This window comes from Lampetra fluviatilis, chromosome 2 (assembly GCF_964198595.1).
Source record: "Lampetra fluviatilis chromosome 2, kcLamFluv1.1, whole genome shotgun sequence".
Taxonomy (NCBI): domain Eukaryota; kingdom Metazoa; phylum Chordata; class Hyperoartia; order Petromyzontiformes; family Petromyzontidae; genus Lampetra; species Lampetra fluviatilis.
In genome coordinates, this window is record NC_136276.1 from 10435388 (window position 1) to 10452301 (window position 16914).

Here is a 16914-nt window from a genome sequence, read left to right on the forward strand (position 1 = left end):
GCCTTGATCTGGAATGACCAAACCACAGTGCAGAGGGGATTTTTTGCAGGGTTTGAGATGAGTGTCTCTAGGCTTTGTAAAAGCTTCCCAGAAGAAATCCTTGTGGTGGCCATCACTGCAGCGTTGGTGTACCCATGCCTTCCTGCTATTATTGATTTTCACTCAAAACATCCATTGACATTAATCCACGTGGACACAAGGAAACCACGTTCAAACAGAGCCTGCCACTCCTCTTTAAAACACATTTATTGGATCTCTTTACATGCTATCGCACCTCCAATTAGCACGGTTGGCTACGTATGGTGAGAAAGAAGTTCAACATACATACACATACATACTTCTGGCACTGAGCATGATAGAGAACTTGCATGTAGGAAACTTGGCAATGTTGTTTCTGTTGAGAAGTAATTCCGAAGACAAAGCACTTTGACATTCACAACTGGCAGTGGTGATGCACATTTCCATCCTCAGATTCAGTTCTTTATTGCACGGGGCATAGTTTTCGCCAAACAGCAGCTCTGACAATATGTTTGCATCGCCTTATTTTAAAAAATTCAAAGGCAAATGCATCAATAATGAAATAAAAATATAAATGGTTAACTGGACTCTTTGAAGTATGTTATCCATGTGAGTTAAGAATGTTCAACGTGGGAATATGTGTGAGGTTTGAACGATTACATTGGGTTCAGGTCAGGGTGACCACTATTGCCATTTTAAACACAATGTCCCTTGAGTGAGGTGTGGTGGCAATGCACGCCTGTCATCCAGTGGTTTGGAGGCATGGGTTTGGTGGATCCGATAGGTTTTTGTGACACTGGTTAGCAGATGGCAGTATAGTAAATGGGTTGTGAGTCCACCTGTGTGAAACCTTGAGTGTTATCCCCTCTAACGTGTCAGTTTTCGCTGGGTACTCTGGTTTCCTTTCATCTTGCCCTCATATTCCTTTCATGTTATAATTTCCCATCATCTTAGATATCACAATACAATATCGAAACATATAACGATGACTATACTCTTTGGTTCTTTCGGTATAGTCACGTAGAAAATAAAATCAAACAATAATAGAATACGATGTTTCGGTTGCAACACTGCAACCGAAACGTTGTATTCTATTATTATTTTATTTTCTACGTGACTTTACCGAAAGAACCCAAGAGTAATTCCTGCAGTCACGAAAGCTTCGAATCTATATGATGACTTAAAGCTTTCGTGACTGCAGGAATTCATATGCTTGGGTCTTTCGGTAAAGTTACGTTGATAGGTTCAAATAAAAGTAAAAAATAACAGAAAACTACGACGTTTCGATCGCAACGCAAGCGGTCGTCTTCAGGAAAAGGGGGGTTAGCTTCCAAGGGAAACTGTTTATAAGGGTTTGAAATGGATGTAGCCCAAATGTCAGCAACCAATGATAATGGAAGTGTTCGGCAGCGAGCCCGGCGGTGGTTCGTGTTCCACCAATCAAAGGGCTGCCAGGTGAGAATTAGTAGGTTAAAGAGAGATTAGCATGTTAATGGAACCTCGCAGAACCGCAACCAAGAGGTTGGCGCGCAAAGTGACTGTGAAAGTGCAAGTATGAAATGGGCGTAAAGCACAACTAACATCGGAAGGTGGTAGGATGAGAACATCATAGCCAGTTATGACTTAAACTGGTTGATAACATCCTTCTAATGATTGCTCAGTTTGTACCCATTTTCTCGGTTAACATTGTGTCTGTGTCTATATATGGATGACTTCATGAACGAATCTTTATTGATAGCCAGTGGGCTTGCAAAGTACCTTCGTCTTAGGAAAATCAATTTCGTGTGAGCCAGCCACATTAAAATAATGATCAGCCACGGCCGAGGTATTGGTCCTACCGTGTTTCAGATCTGCCTTATGTTCACAAACACGGTCCGAGACATGTCCCTTAGTTTCCCCAATGTAACTACTGCCTGTCAGGGATCATAATTGGTTTTTTTGGAAGGGTAAAAAACCAATTATCATATTTTTTACTGGCAAATGAGGTTCCAATGGTGTAAATGCTTACCCCGAGCTCTCATACTCTGATGGTGCATTGTCTTTGAGTTGTGCGCCTTTTGGCGTCATCTGGTCCAACATCAGAGTTATTGTTTTTTTTTGCATTATGACTGCAGGTATTGTGGTCTATGCAAACATGACTCCTTGTAAAAAAAGGTGTCAGTTTTGTTGCCAGATGGAAGGGTAAGAAACCAATTATTAGCACTTGTACCGTCTGGTAAAGGCTATTTGGGGGATCTTTGTATGGGTGTGAATGTTGATACAGTTGTATGTTTTTTTTTACAGATGCTGAATAAAGAATAGCAAACATTTAAATGGTACAGTTCTTTAAAAGTGTGGTATGTGTACCTAGCACCTGAAAAAAAACACTACAAATAAAGTTTGTTAAAGCGTACATAGTTATTCAAATAAAAGTATACGATTGAACAAACATTTTTAACATATTCGTTCCCTTCAACAAATTATCACTGAGTGTGATTCATCTGTAGTAGTAATGCCATCTCATTAGAAAATGTTGTTGCAATACGCCAAGTATTATGTACGATGAAACGATATTTCATGGGCAACATGAGAATATGAAAACTATTTAGCTGCCTCGTAAATTATATCATGGGGGGAAAAAGTTAATATACACTTCACGTGCATTCTATTACTTGCGCATCCTCTACGTCCAATCACAAAGATGTCAACATGCGCAGGTGTCTCATCAAAATACAGGCTATTAACGATATTGGAATTCTGAGACTATAACATAACATTGCCTTCTGTCTGATGGACGGGCGGTCGTGCAATAAAGTCTAATTCTTACCACTTATGAGGGCCTCAAGTCACAGCGATTTGATGGATTAGGCAAGGTGACCGCTTGTATAATGGGATGTTCTCTAGACAGCAGCAGCACAAAGGAAATGATTAGCCACTAAAATCCTTGCTTGTCAAATGAGCTGGACTGGTGTGCGTGCCCCGAAGTAGGACAAAGCAGGTATTGCTATGTCTTATTAACCTTTGAACTACCAATGCCGACCACAATATGCACTGCTTGGGATTCCTCTGCCAGCTTTACGACGGCATACAAAACCCATGCTTGTGAGTGAAACCCAAAGATATGATTTCAGTAATTATTATTCGCGGGAGCTGCATGAAGATTGAAAAAAATACATTCCATTGCATTAGCACCATTGCCGTCTGTAATGGAAATAAGCTGATTGCGAGCATTGTTAAAATGTGCAGATTTAATTTTCACAAAATTTCTGCCGGTGTGAAGACTGCCAAATGTTAGAGTGTAGCAAATTCATGAATAGTCACAAATGAAATATGATATTTGTGACCTCACGATCATCATTATTGTCACATTCAAACATTTGTCATGTCTAATCTTTGTACACTGAAAAATAAAATGTGAAGTGTGTAATAAGGGTAATGATGCACATTATTTACCCAGGAATAACTATCTGAGTTTCAAGAATATTATTTCAGGAAGGTCTTGCATTGTGAGATGTGTGGCTGATGATTGAGTTATTTCAGTAAATCCTCCTACCGAAAGCACTGAAAATGGCATAATAATACTTAACAATGTAGTATGGTTAGATGAGTGTTGGGGTTAGCCTTTGTTAATAAACAATATACAAAGCATTGTTTAAAACATGTTTTTTTGTATAAATATCATTATTTACTTACACATCAAGACAAAGACCCACCATTTGCCTGCAATGTGTTGCTGCTTGAATATATATAAACAATACATGTACTGTATATATATACACCAGAATGTTTTTCATTATATTTTTTTCGTAAATTAAACCTAACGTAAAAGATCTGTCAAAGTCATAGCAATTGTATGCAAGTAATTTTCATGGTTAAAGGGGTTACAATATGACAGTCACTGCATATTGAGGTTCTTAAAGGGTCAGATTAACCATTATTGTGAAAGTAGTTTTATGACATGTCAGATGGTCTCATTTATGAAATCCTGTGTAGGTAAAGATATTGCGTGGTAGTTGCATCCACAGCAATTGATCATGTATGACAGTTTGATGCAGCGACTTCTCATAAGGCTCCACTTTAAGCTAAGAATATGCTCTGCTTATCAAAACGAAACCATGGTATTTCAATACCTGTAATAAAACTAGAGCCCTAGCTTACACTGGGGGTTGACGCTAGATTATTGTCTTTGAATTTTTTTCCCACCTGGCATATTCTTATTTTCTCTTCATTACAGGCATTAATGTCACATAATAGTTATTAATTTTCCTATGCAGAGGATATTTGGGTTAAAATAATGTTAAGTAAAATCAATCACTCAATCAATGACTTGAAACAATCTTTTAAGTAATCAAATACTTTAGCTTCAATACAGTTAAAAGAAAATGCCTTTGGAATATGTAATAAAATATTTAATAAAAATGTGTTGTCTTATTCACAGCATCTACATGTGCATGTCCCCCCAGGTTCAGAGTATGAGGACGCACACACGGATACGTAGAATGTAATTTCAAAGGAAACTAATACAAATCAGACAAAAAACATTGACCGTTAAGGAAAGACAATGGGCTTGAGCAGGACACGCTGCTAGAAGGGATAATGGCTGATGGAGGACACTGGAGACGGAATGGCAGTCAAATGAGGGAACGTACCCACGAGGGTGGCCGCTGTGGGACATGGAGCTACGTAATCAGCTCATGTGCAGACGCGAGATAGATTGTGGCATCACGTGATCATGAAGGGTGGTGGCGGTGTGGGCACACCTTAATCCAGCAGTGGGCAGACAATATCCGATGATGATGATGAAGTAGATACGCATTGGTTTAATTATTGAAATGTATAAAACAAAACCGATACGCTTCAGTATTGCAAGTTGTGTAATTGAAGCCCCCTCACTGTTCATGTATTTGTTGATGTACATACATTCGTTCAGTTTAAACATGTGGTAAGCATTTGTTAACTAATTCTCACCAGGTTGTGTTTACACTGACAAAGTGCCCCGTGCTGTGTTGAGTATTTCCTGGTGCGTGTGAAATACTGCATTTTCCAGCTTCTGAACCTGGCTGGCGCCTCGAGAGTGGATACGAAATCAATGTTGAATTGGGAATGATTTACAGTGATTCATAACCACTAATTAAAAAACACCACCATTTGAAACCTAACAATCACACTCTTGAACCGTTATAATGAGCTCATTCTGCTGGAAGAATGTGACACGGGCATGTTGTTGGCAGCAGGGGTATGACTTGCCCTGTGAGATGACGTACTGAAATGATCCTGGCAGAGAACCCCTAACACCCTCCTTTTGCTGCAGGCATTTAGCCACTCCGCCTCAGTTGGTAGCCGACGTTTAATAAATTCTGCAGCTTCTTGCGGCTTTGTCGTGCTGGTGAACGATGGCTTTGCCGCAAGAGTTAAAATCATATCGTTTTGTTGCTTTTGGAGAAAATCGAGGTTTTTGGACGGCCTTTAGGTTTCAAACAAAGAGGAATTGCTCTTACCCAGGGCATTAAGGAGGCTTCGCACACAGGGGGCATGGTCGTGTTTGAGCACTCGTTGAGATCATGAAATTTGTACTGTATGAAAACGTGTGCTTGCATGCTGAAACAGGTTGGGGAATGTAATCAGGTATTGCTAAAGGGCACATTTGTGGGTGTGATTAGTAGGTTTACCACATCAATGTTTGTGACTGTGTAATGGTTCAGTTTCACTCATATAGGCACAACCAGAGGTGTGTGCATGATTTACCACGTTATTCCATTATCATGTCATGTTTTAGTCCCAGCAATGTACTCAATATATTTTAAGTAGTACCACATACAAGTTCGATAATTATATATTTTGTAGGTAATGCTCATTATTATTGGTATTATTAAGAATCTCAAGACTCTCTTTATGAAGGGTCCTGCCAAGTTGTACAATGATAGGATGATTTTGCAATGCATGATCCCAATTAAGTCATTTTGAAATAATTATTTTAGCATTGGGATGTTTGTTTTTTTGTTTGTTTTAGCTATTGGAGGAAACCGGAGGACAGGAATCTCAGTCGGGAGTCGAACTCAGATGCTTCTTGCTCGAGGCACAACTGTTACCCACCGCACCACCCTTTCTGACGTGGTTTCCAAGAAGCGCCTTGAAGGATTGGTATGCCATCATTTTCCTTGCTCTTTTTAATAAGCGCTCCCTAAATAGACACTAAGCACACGCCGTTCAGGTGAAGCCATGCTTGATGCTTTTTCTCATTATAGCCCAGATCAGGTTCCCTGTGCGGTCAAAGCGTCACGCTGTTCGTGAATGTCTTCCTGAGATGGAACATTGAATGCACCTTTGGATACCATTAAAACATTTTTTTGTGCCTGCCTCAGTAGTGTACTAATGCTGCAAGATGTTGAACATGCATGATATAGCCACGAGTAAACCACTTGTGATTTTTATTCATGCTGCTTATCACATGCAGCTGTTTTATGTAAATTGCTACCATCGTCATGTGCAGCAATGCCTATCTCATTCGTCTAATAACAATTAAAGCCCTTTGTTAATCCCCTTTGAGATGAAGGCCTCCCCATGTTAGTTCACAGGGGTTGTTTTTCCATACTTCACCACCCTGGTTGGTATGGATTGAAGCAAGGGCGTGTGCAGGACCGGTTCAGATATCACTTGCCGCTGATGTCAGCAATGGCTGAGAATCTAACTTAGATTGCTTGGTTCAAAACGCAGTTGCCTAAACCACTGGGCCACTGCTCGACCCCTGCAAAGGGCTGATTAGTCTTAGATATGCTCTGTATCCGTCGCAATAGTGTCATGCCTTGAATACGTCAGATCAGGCCACTTGTCGGCATTGGGCCGTGTCTAACTACTAATGCCACATTTAACTCCTCCATAACTGTCGATCCTTTGCCAGTTCCCAAAAAACGATCTGGTTTCTCCAGATTTTGTTATCCCGTGTGGTGATAATCCCGCCATGCCCAAGTCTTTTCCCCAGATGGTATTTGGTCAACCGCCCCGATCTTTTGGCTTGGGAGATTCCACTTGTATATTCACTTTGCCAATATATCTTCCATCCGTAATACATGGCCTGCCCACTTCATTCATCTTTTCCTGATGCCACTGCTTAACTGTGCTTGCTTAGTCATTTTTTGCCTGATTGTAATATTTGTGCATTTTCACTTTGTGTTATTTGTCAAATTCGCCAAAGCACATTTGTTTTCACACAAATGCAATAATTTTTCATTGGGTGTTAGGCTCCATAATCCACTGCCATATATATTAATACGGCATGCGATATGTGAGATCAGCAAATATCCACATACAATTTGTCGTGCATATTTGCGCCCTGCTTACATTGCACTTTCTTGTTCATTGCATCGAGGTTCTTGCCTCTGGCCGTCAAGTATTCTAGCTACACTAAGAATTTGTTCATGAGATTGAGTGATGAATTACTGCATTTACAGGAAATAGTAAAAAGAAAATCACCTAATATGCAGAATTGAAAACTTTGCTTTTTAATTAGAATTTTGCCTTCTCTTTTGGAAATCTTTCATATAATATCAAGCATTATACTTTTGTTATCTTGTTCCATTAAACCTTTTCCACCACCTTGACTTTGTCCTCATTCTGTCTTTTACAGTAATTCAAATATTTCTGCTCGAAGCCAGCGCATCTGGCTGCATGCGCATGCCCCATTACATAGTTTAATGTGTCCTTTTGTTGACTCCGCGAACATATGTTTCCATTTGGGATTCGTTATTTGGAATCGCAAGCAATAAGACGCCCGGGGTGAGCAATGGCAATGAAAGGCGAGCAATGGCAGTGAGGAACCGAGAGGCCCTCTGTAGTTGAAATGCCAGTTATCTTTCCAGTCCAGGTGTGCGTGCGGCACACAAGGCTGGTGGACCATGCTGCGAAGCCACGGCGCGTCCTTCACTGTTGCCCTCGCAGCGAGACATGGTTTTGATGGCACAGGCGAAGGTGGGTGGATTAACATGTAGCCCGGGCAGCCTGCCGGACAGAATCTGCTCTATGGGATAAGAGCTCATTCCCTTTGGGAGGATGAAAGCAGTGTTACATCTTGGCACAGGAATATAGGATTAAGAGATTTTAAGAAACCAATTATAGTCCCGTTACAAGTTAAGGTTTCTTAACATGGTCAGTTGGTCATTGTAAACATGACAATGTGAGGTACTGAACTTTACACGGGAGCATATTTTTTCTGAATGTTAGCAACTTAATAGCAGCAGACTCGATTATATTGATTTCCTGTTTGTCTCACTGCAGGACATGATGCAACGCTGCTATTTATTTGTTAAATATTTTAATGCGCTGCATACAAATGCGTTTGCAGGAATTGTGCGCGTGCAATATATACAGAGAATACTGACAACATGTGAATTTCTTTTTCACTCGTGCTTTCGACTGAATGCAGTAGACATTTGTGTATACAGTTATACAATTCCCCCAACCGCCCTGCAATTTATTTACGTCTGACATTTTCAACTAACGTGTGTTTACCCAAGAAGGTGGGCGGAGAGCGTTAAGCAGGACGGTGGCTGAAGCACAATGGCTTCTCAGCTTGCACCAATATTGGAGGGGAGGCTTCTAAATGTTGTTTTGTTGGAATTTTTTAGTCCCAGAAGTGGTGGCCGCGCGCACACATGAGTATCGTTTGCTATATTTTATTTTCACAGTAATTTCTGTGAAATTGTAAACAAAGGTTTTTATTTACACGTGACTACGGATTATTGTGATCGGCAATCAGCCAAGAAACACGATGCATCTATTTTTTTTAACACAAAGGGTGGAAATTACATTAGCGTTTGGTAACGTCCGCATGTTACCACAGCCGAGTACAGAGTAGATGTTAAGCGAGACACTGCATCCCCATGATCCGCTGCTAGTTGAAGGCCGCCTCGCATGATTTTGTTTGGTGACGTGTCCCGCCCAAGCCCGTAGTAGATTTGATGTCTCTAACTCTGCATTTGCAAAGCATCTACCGATATCCGATCAATAATTGTGTTCTCCTTGTTTGTAATAATGTACTCCCTGCTTGTTGAGTTCATAATTGAAATTGTCTCTTCAACAATCTATCGTTTCAAAACTACAATACAGCCGAGAAAGGTCACAATCATGTCAACTATCTAACCAATTAATGTGTTTGTATTTTTTTAATTGAAACTCAGCTTGATAAAAAAACAATGGAAAGTGTATTTTAATTAGATAGTTTTAGCAGTTGCTCCACAGAGACCCACCGCCTTATATGTCTTAATGATCATAATCATCACACTCCATATATCCAGGCATTGCCGACGTTGATTGATACACATCTCACTATACCTTCCAATGTTCCTGTCTTCTCTACATCCCCATCACTCTCCAGTGCTGTCCTCTCTTTTACGAGGCCTTTATACTGGTAGGAACCTCCTGGTTACACGAGCCCACAGGGGATTATTGTGTCCGTCGTGCAGGGAGGGGCTGGGTGGGGAGGGAGGGGAGGGGAGGATGGGGAGGGGCTGGGTGGGGAGGGGAGGGGCTGGGTGGGGGGTGGGAGGGGTGGGGCTGGGTGGGGAGGGGCTGGTCACCCCGTGGTGCCCTTAAAAAAATCAACGTTTAACCTACTCACGCCGGCTTATGCCCGCCCTCACAGTCGGGCATATTTGCGGAATACACCACGCCGCCGTTGACCCTTGCCATTGACCGAGCAACCCAACGTTCCTACCAGCTCCCTCCACAGGAATGTGTTAACATTGCCTTCTCAACTCCTTCTTGGCCCTACCTCTTGGTATTTCCCCCTCTGTCCACGTCTCAAAAGATGATGATCCCACAAATCGGTTTCCTCCATGCACTCGTGTGACCGCATTGCTCTAGGCCTAACCGACACCATCCTGCCTTCACCATCCGTTTGTTCCTCACGTTGAATTGTCCGGATTTTGCCACGTCGTCTTCGAGAAATCACATTTCAGCTGCTGGTATTTTACTCTTCTCTCTCCAGTCTGAAAGTCTCACAGCAAAGCAACGTCGTTTAAACAGCTGCACCCATCAGTCTTTAATATCAAGCTTCTCTTCAAACACTGGATGCCTGACAATGTGCTTGCACATGGCCAAAAGTATTATTGGTGCACCTGCTGTTTTTGCAAATATTGTTACAAGTATCAAGGTGTGTTTCATCTCTACAAAAATACAAATCGCTTTACTGTTCTTTGAGCTCAATATATGTTAATAGTGTAAGTGCAAACCGAATATTTTAGGTATATCACTAATGGTATGGAATGAATATAACTTCCCACATATAAACATGAATAAAATGCAGGGCAGTAATTTAATGTCATAGAAAAATAAATACAGTTTGAATATGCTTTCTCTTGTTTACCATTGCAGGATGGAGATGCATTTGGTCCAATAGAGCATTAAAAAAAATTGTTTTCACAAAAGTGATTTTATTTTTCATACATTTAAATGAAATGATTTGTTAACTGGACAAAACTGACAGCTGCTGTTTTAGATATGGAAATAAATTTCCTTTACTGTCTTGCTACTCGATTAGAATTTCAAATGGCATCCTATCTCTGCCGTAGATGCTGTTTAGGGCCGACAATGCACTTTTTGTGAACAGGACATGGCCAGTGTGAGCAGCTGCTCTTGCCACAATATTGATAACTGCAATTTCCTTAATTAAAACAGTGCAGAGTGCATGGCGACTTACCTTGCATGAATGCACTGTATATAGTCTTACGAAAGAGCATGATGAAAAGTGGTTTTCATAATGCGGTGTTTAAGGTTAATATAATTTGTGTGCATTGAGCAGCGCTCCACAATGCGTTCATAAATATACAACTAATTATACAAAATTGACTGCAATAGTACGTTTAATTTGAATACTTTTCTATATGTGTTGCAAAGTAGAACATGTGGAAAGCAGTGTTTTTTATTCCATTAAACACAACAGGACTTCAAGAAAATGTAATGAGTTGGCTGCTACAGCTTATCATAAGTAGATGCTAATTAGCAGTGCTTTATCGACATCAATCCGTATTTTTCTTACTGCATACAATAATCAGCGAATATATCACTTTCTTCTTGATGACATTGCTTGTCCACCAAAGATTGAATACATACCACCTGTCGAAAAAATATCCTTTGTGAAGAGTTAGAAGAGGTGTATTTGCTAGTTCATGCACAAATGACTGAAGTCTAAAATTCCTACATGTAAATTATATATATATCTAAATGATAAGTAATAACGTGGCAGTCTATCACATCAATTGATGACGTTGTGGGGCTTTTTGCCATGTGGCTGACAATGTTAATTGCTATGTTTGTTGCTGAAACAACAGCCTTGTAAATTTGAATGTAAATTGAAAATCTATGTTGCTGTGACTGCTTGCAATTATAGCCGCTTTAGGGCTTGACACATGTGGCAGGCACAAATTTAGACTGAGGGTTGAGGTTTGTCATTGTCTCTCATTAGATCAGGCCAAAGGCTGTGTCCTTCATGTTATTTCACACAGACGTTTTGAAATATCAATTTACCATATTTGTGAAAACTCAGAACCACGGATACCTGAATTGTAAATGCTATAAAAATGAATTGCCAAATGCTAAAGGGAAAATGACACTTCACTGAATCGTTTTTGGAAAGATTCTCCTTTAGTTATATTGCTGGCTAAATACTCGGTGTTTAAAAAGATGGACCCAATTTCAAAGCAGTATATTTCACGATGGCAACCTGTTACAATTACACAAAAGTTACAAACGGTTTCATGAGTTATCAAGTTTTACTAACCATTTTATAAATGCTCTATGTGCCCTCCACCTGCAGTACGGACAACATCGAGACGATAGTTGAATTCGTCCCAAACGACTCTCCTCACGTTTTCCTCTGAGGTGCGTGATCGCCCTGTGCTCTTCCCCAAATTGTCAGTACCAACGACGAATGTTCTTTGACATTGGCGGATCAATGCCAAAACGCCGTTGAAACGCACGCTGCACCGCAATTACGGATTCAGTCTTGCTGAACTGCAGAACGCAACACGCATTGTGTTGTGGGGTCACCACCTTGCAAATGACTGAGGCTAGGGGCGGTTTGTGCACTGGGAGAGGCATCTAGCGGTAATCATTTGAAACTCTATGCCCCGCCCTCTCTATGTCCCGCCCTCTCTATGCCCCGCCCTCTCTATGCCCCGCCCTTTCAAGTGGTAAGAGTTGCATTCATGGGCGGTTCGTGGTTGCAGAGATATAGCGATTTCAAATCGGGTCCATCTTTTTCAAACACCCTGTACTTCCTTCAGTGGAAAAACTAAATGAAATTGCTGAGGGTGATGCACCTTGCATTACAGGAAATGAGTGTTGGACATCATTTTAAATGGTTATACATCATTTGTAAAAATGTATTCCGATTGTAAATGCTGACCTGTGGACACAGTCATGTTAAACTATGCATACAATACATGTCTGGTTACATCGTCCTTGCTACAATAGAGGCATTCTCACATGTTAATAGCAATCAGTGGTTTATGGGCTATTGATGGATTGGCAAGGAACTATTTTGTCGGATGAATGAAAGCCTTATATGAATAAATTTAGAAACAGCCCACTGTAATAGGCTATAGCACAACACAGAACGAAAGTAGAAGTATCCAAAATGACCTCGAAGAAAAATTATACGGAACTGTATGATGATCAATGTTATTTAGCTGATTTAGACCATCAATGGTGTTAACAAAAAATTGCATTTGTCTAAAATAAAAGTGGGAATAGTGTAATGTAATTTTACCGTAGCTATCCATATTCACACTAAGTATTTAGTCCTAGGTCATTGCATGCAGAACTTTATGTGCATTTTCAAAATGTTTTACAATTCTCTGGCTTAGAGCAATGGTGCATTGCGCTATAAATGCGGTCATCTGAGTTATATTCCTGGCCATGGCTAAAATCAGTGGCGCATGGCATCTGAACGACTTGCACTTGGGCATCCTTCCATTGACCATCCTGTATTGACCAGCGTGGTGAAGTATGACCACTTCCCACAATTCGTGCAGGATTGTGATGTTTGTTCGGTGAGTTTTGCTTCACGTACCGTTCATTTGAATCATCAACAAAAGTGCTTGCTCTTCATATGGCCAATGAATTGAATACGTAAATACACTTTAAAATTGGTAGCTCATAAGTATATCTTTTTCCCATTACAAATTCATACGCAACTATCTGTTGCCTCCTCAGGTGGTAAGTGAACTATCTGATCTTGGGCCCATGGGCCAAGACCTGAGTCCATTTACCTTCCCGGATTTATTTCACTGCCTTTTTCACCAAATCACTCAGAATGCACCCGACCTTGTCAGATCTCAGAAGTTAATCAGGGCTGAGCCTGGATAGTGCTTGGATGGATGGCCACAGTGCACACATTGTCATAGCACTTGGGGGGGGGGTCTATACGGTGGTGGGCATCAGAGGGCACTGCAGCAACATCTATCATTGTGCTGTACCTCTATGCAACAATGTCCACGCTCCCTGCACTTGACCAACTCGCTCTGACCAGTGCAGTGAAGTATGGTCAAATAACATCTTAGACTCGCATGGCGTGGGGAGGCGCTCATCCAGCAGTTACTTGATAAAAGGGATGTACAAAGTTGTTTGGTACATCGATTTACGGATAACAAAGTGCACTGAAAAGATCATTACCTATGTATTACATATCTATTAATCTTGGTTAATCAGGTATTTGCTGCCAATGCAAAAATATGGTTGGTTTTATAACCGGGGCTTAATATACGGACACATTTTGTTCGGTTTTACGTTGTCACACATGCCCATAAATGTTCCCACAAATTAAAATATAATTAAAGATGGTCTTGAAATGCAACACTGCATTTCATACATTATAACTAGCATTTGACGAATTTTTTGGAATAAAAATTCCCAACAGGATGTGATTAGTTCACGAGCTAAGATTGTCATGTGATGCATGCCAATCTTACCTTTTAAAAATAAAATCCCATGTGCATTTGGTATTACAGTTAAGATTAGACCCGAGTATACTCACAGCAGGCACCAAGAAGACTAACAATAAACATAATAGGACTAAAATACTCTTCGTTCAATTTCTATTTGTTCACACCTATAACTTGGTGCCCATTTATACACATGTGTGCTGTAGTCGAAGCAGATCCAGTATTTATGACAATAGGGATTTAGGGAGAGGTGTATTTTATGAATGCTCCAGTTTTATGCCTTGGGCTGCAGGAAAACGGGTGTCTTACAGAAAATCGAGCCGTTACTGAGAAAAAGAGCTGAGAATGGAAAACTTGGCGTCTAACTGCAATCCCTGAACCTGAGAGTAAGTAGCGTGTGGTGGAGCCATTCACAAGCTTTCCGTGAGCAGGGTAAGGTTGTGAATGTTATTAGTTTCACATTGATGCAACCAATGACAATGATACATTGTTGTTGATGGCATCAAAGCAGAAATCACACACGTAGACATTTCCCGACTGTAAAGTATTTCCTGGTTGTGGAGCTTTCGTGAGGACAGGCATCCTAGGCCTTGGCTACCATAGTAAATACCATGGGTGGCCAAACTTCCTGACTCTGAGCCACATACCAAACACTTCATATGGCAGAAAGCCACAAAGCAGACACACTCGTGTACACGTGCATCTCGGGTCACATGGGGTGGACACACGACCAGGATAACTCATGCTGACTAGTTGTGGATTTGTTTTGAAATTTAGAAATCTGCAGGAGCGCCCTGGGAGTATTCATGTCTGGTTTGAGCCGCACTTTAACTTCTGATTGAGCCATAGTTAAGCCAACCCTAGTATATACTATACATAGCCAACTCCATGGTAATGGAATTCCAGAGACACAGAACTTCATCATTGCAACATTCAACATTCACGTCATTTTGGCTTTCAGAGTTTCTAAATGTTGCACAATAGGTTGGTGTGCTGTACAAACGTGTAGCAAAGAGCCAGTTTAATTTCCATGTCTAACATGTATGCATTGTTCTTTTAATCCTGGTACCATATGCCCTTTCTTGACCATCCATCAACAAACACTGTACTGCAATGTCTTCAGTTAGAGGCCTCTTTATGGTAATCGTCTGGTTCAGGAAAAAACTATAAGATCTGCCACTATATTGTAGGGGCTTTTTCCTTAGGGCATTTATGTCAAATAAATAAACTATTTTGGCATCCATATATGATGGGGCATCCCATGGAAATAATACACGTATCTTTGATGTTCAAAAACACACTCGGATGCATTTAATTATTTATTGCTTTTTTACACTTTCATGCTGGAAAAAGTCGCTGATGTGTTTGTGTAATTTTTAACCTTCAATGAATAAATATTATATTTTGAATTATGAAGGCCAGGCAAGGGACTCTATAAACCTGTATATAGTTTTCAGATGTTTTCTTCTTTTGTTTCGACAAATAGTGCGTGTGGACCGGTGGTGGGTCATCGCGACTTCCACAACAATCGACCTTGTATGTATGTATGTTGAACTTATTTTGCACCGTACGTAGCCAACCGTGCTAATAGGAGGTGCAGGGGAAGGATAACAAACTAAACACAAAAAACACTGAAAAAGAAACGAGTTTTCAATCTAGATTTAAAAGTGGATAACTCCAGTGGCTTTTTTATATTGGAAGGAAGAGCGTTCCAGATGGCCGCAGAAGCGCATCTAAAAGCACGCGATGCAGTGACCGTCTTTGTTTGATGGTCAGCCAAAAGCAGCTGAGAGGACTACCGGAGTTTGCCTAATGGTTTATGCTCCTTGACGAGATCAGCAAGGTATTGTGGTTCATTTGTGACAAGCACTTTATTTCGAATGAGTGCGACCTTATAATGTATTAGTTCGGCAACCAGAAGCCAATGCAAGTCTGTGAGCACTGGGCGGACATAGTCGGATCTTGCAGTACTCGTCACAACACATGCCAGAGAATTTTGTACACGCTGCAACTTGGTAATGTTTTTTTTCAGACGTTCCATAGCATAATGCATTGCAATAATCGAGCCTAGTCAATATTATGCTACACGCCACCGTGTTTGGATTTATCACCTTGAGCTCCAGGCCCCATCAAGCCTATGGCTCAAAACCCGAGTTAGTCCTGATCTGCTACAACCATGTATGCCTCTTCCAGCTTCATTCTGCGGTTCATTCGAATAGCAAGCAAAAAAACCCGGGTGTGCCGGAGCCAGATCATTCAGCAGGCAGACATAACTCGTCAGATTCCTCCAGTCTAAATAAAGATTCTGATTCTGATGCCTGACAAGCGAGTGATGTCTTCTCACCATTACAGTTCCAGTACAGCAATCGCCCTCAAAGTCAAGTTTTATGTCAGAAGGTCGTCACGGCCATTGCCGTTGATACATCCATACATCACCGTCACTTCCTTCTTTTATGAAAGCATAATACTTTCTTCTGCCTGATGACAATTGCTTGCGTTGCGATCGAAACGTCGTGATATTTTTTATTTATATCTACGTGACTTTACCGAAAGACCCAAATAATATGAATATAATAGACAAGGCCTTTGTAATAAAGATGGATGAAAGGATATTTCAAACATTACAGTTCCCTTTTAGATTATGCAGCCTTTAAGTCAAAAAAGATATATTCTCTACAAAGCATACAACCAAACATCTGGTTGAGACATGATATTTATATATTTCCTCTCTGGTAATTTTTTTTAAATCTAGGTGCTGTCCAAGCTGATTTAAATGTAGCTTTTTATGTCTGAAATGATTATATTTTAAGGTGGTATACCTGCAGTGTGACTGATAATTTAATTGCTAATGATGTAACAGTTTATAAAATGCAACAGAGCATGGCACAAAGTGGATACTATTTTATCAAGCTGATGTCTGCCAACCTCTGTACCCATAATATTAATGACCAACCATTTACTGGCAGCATGCTCAAAATGT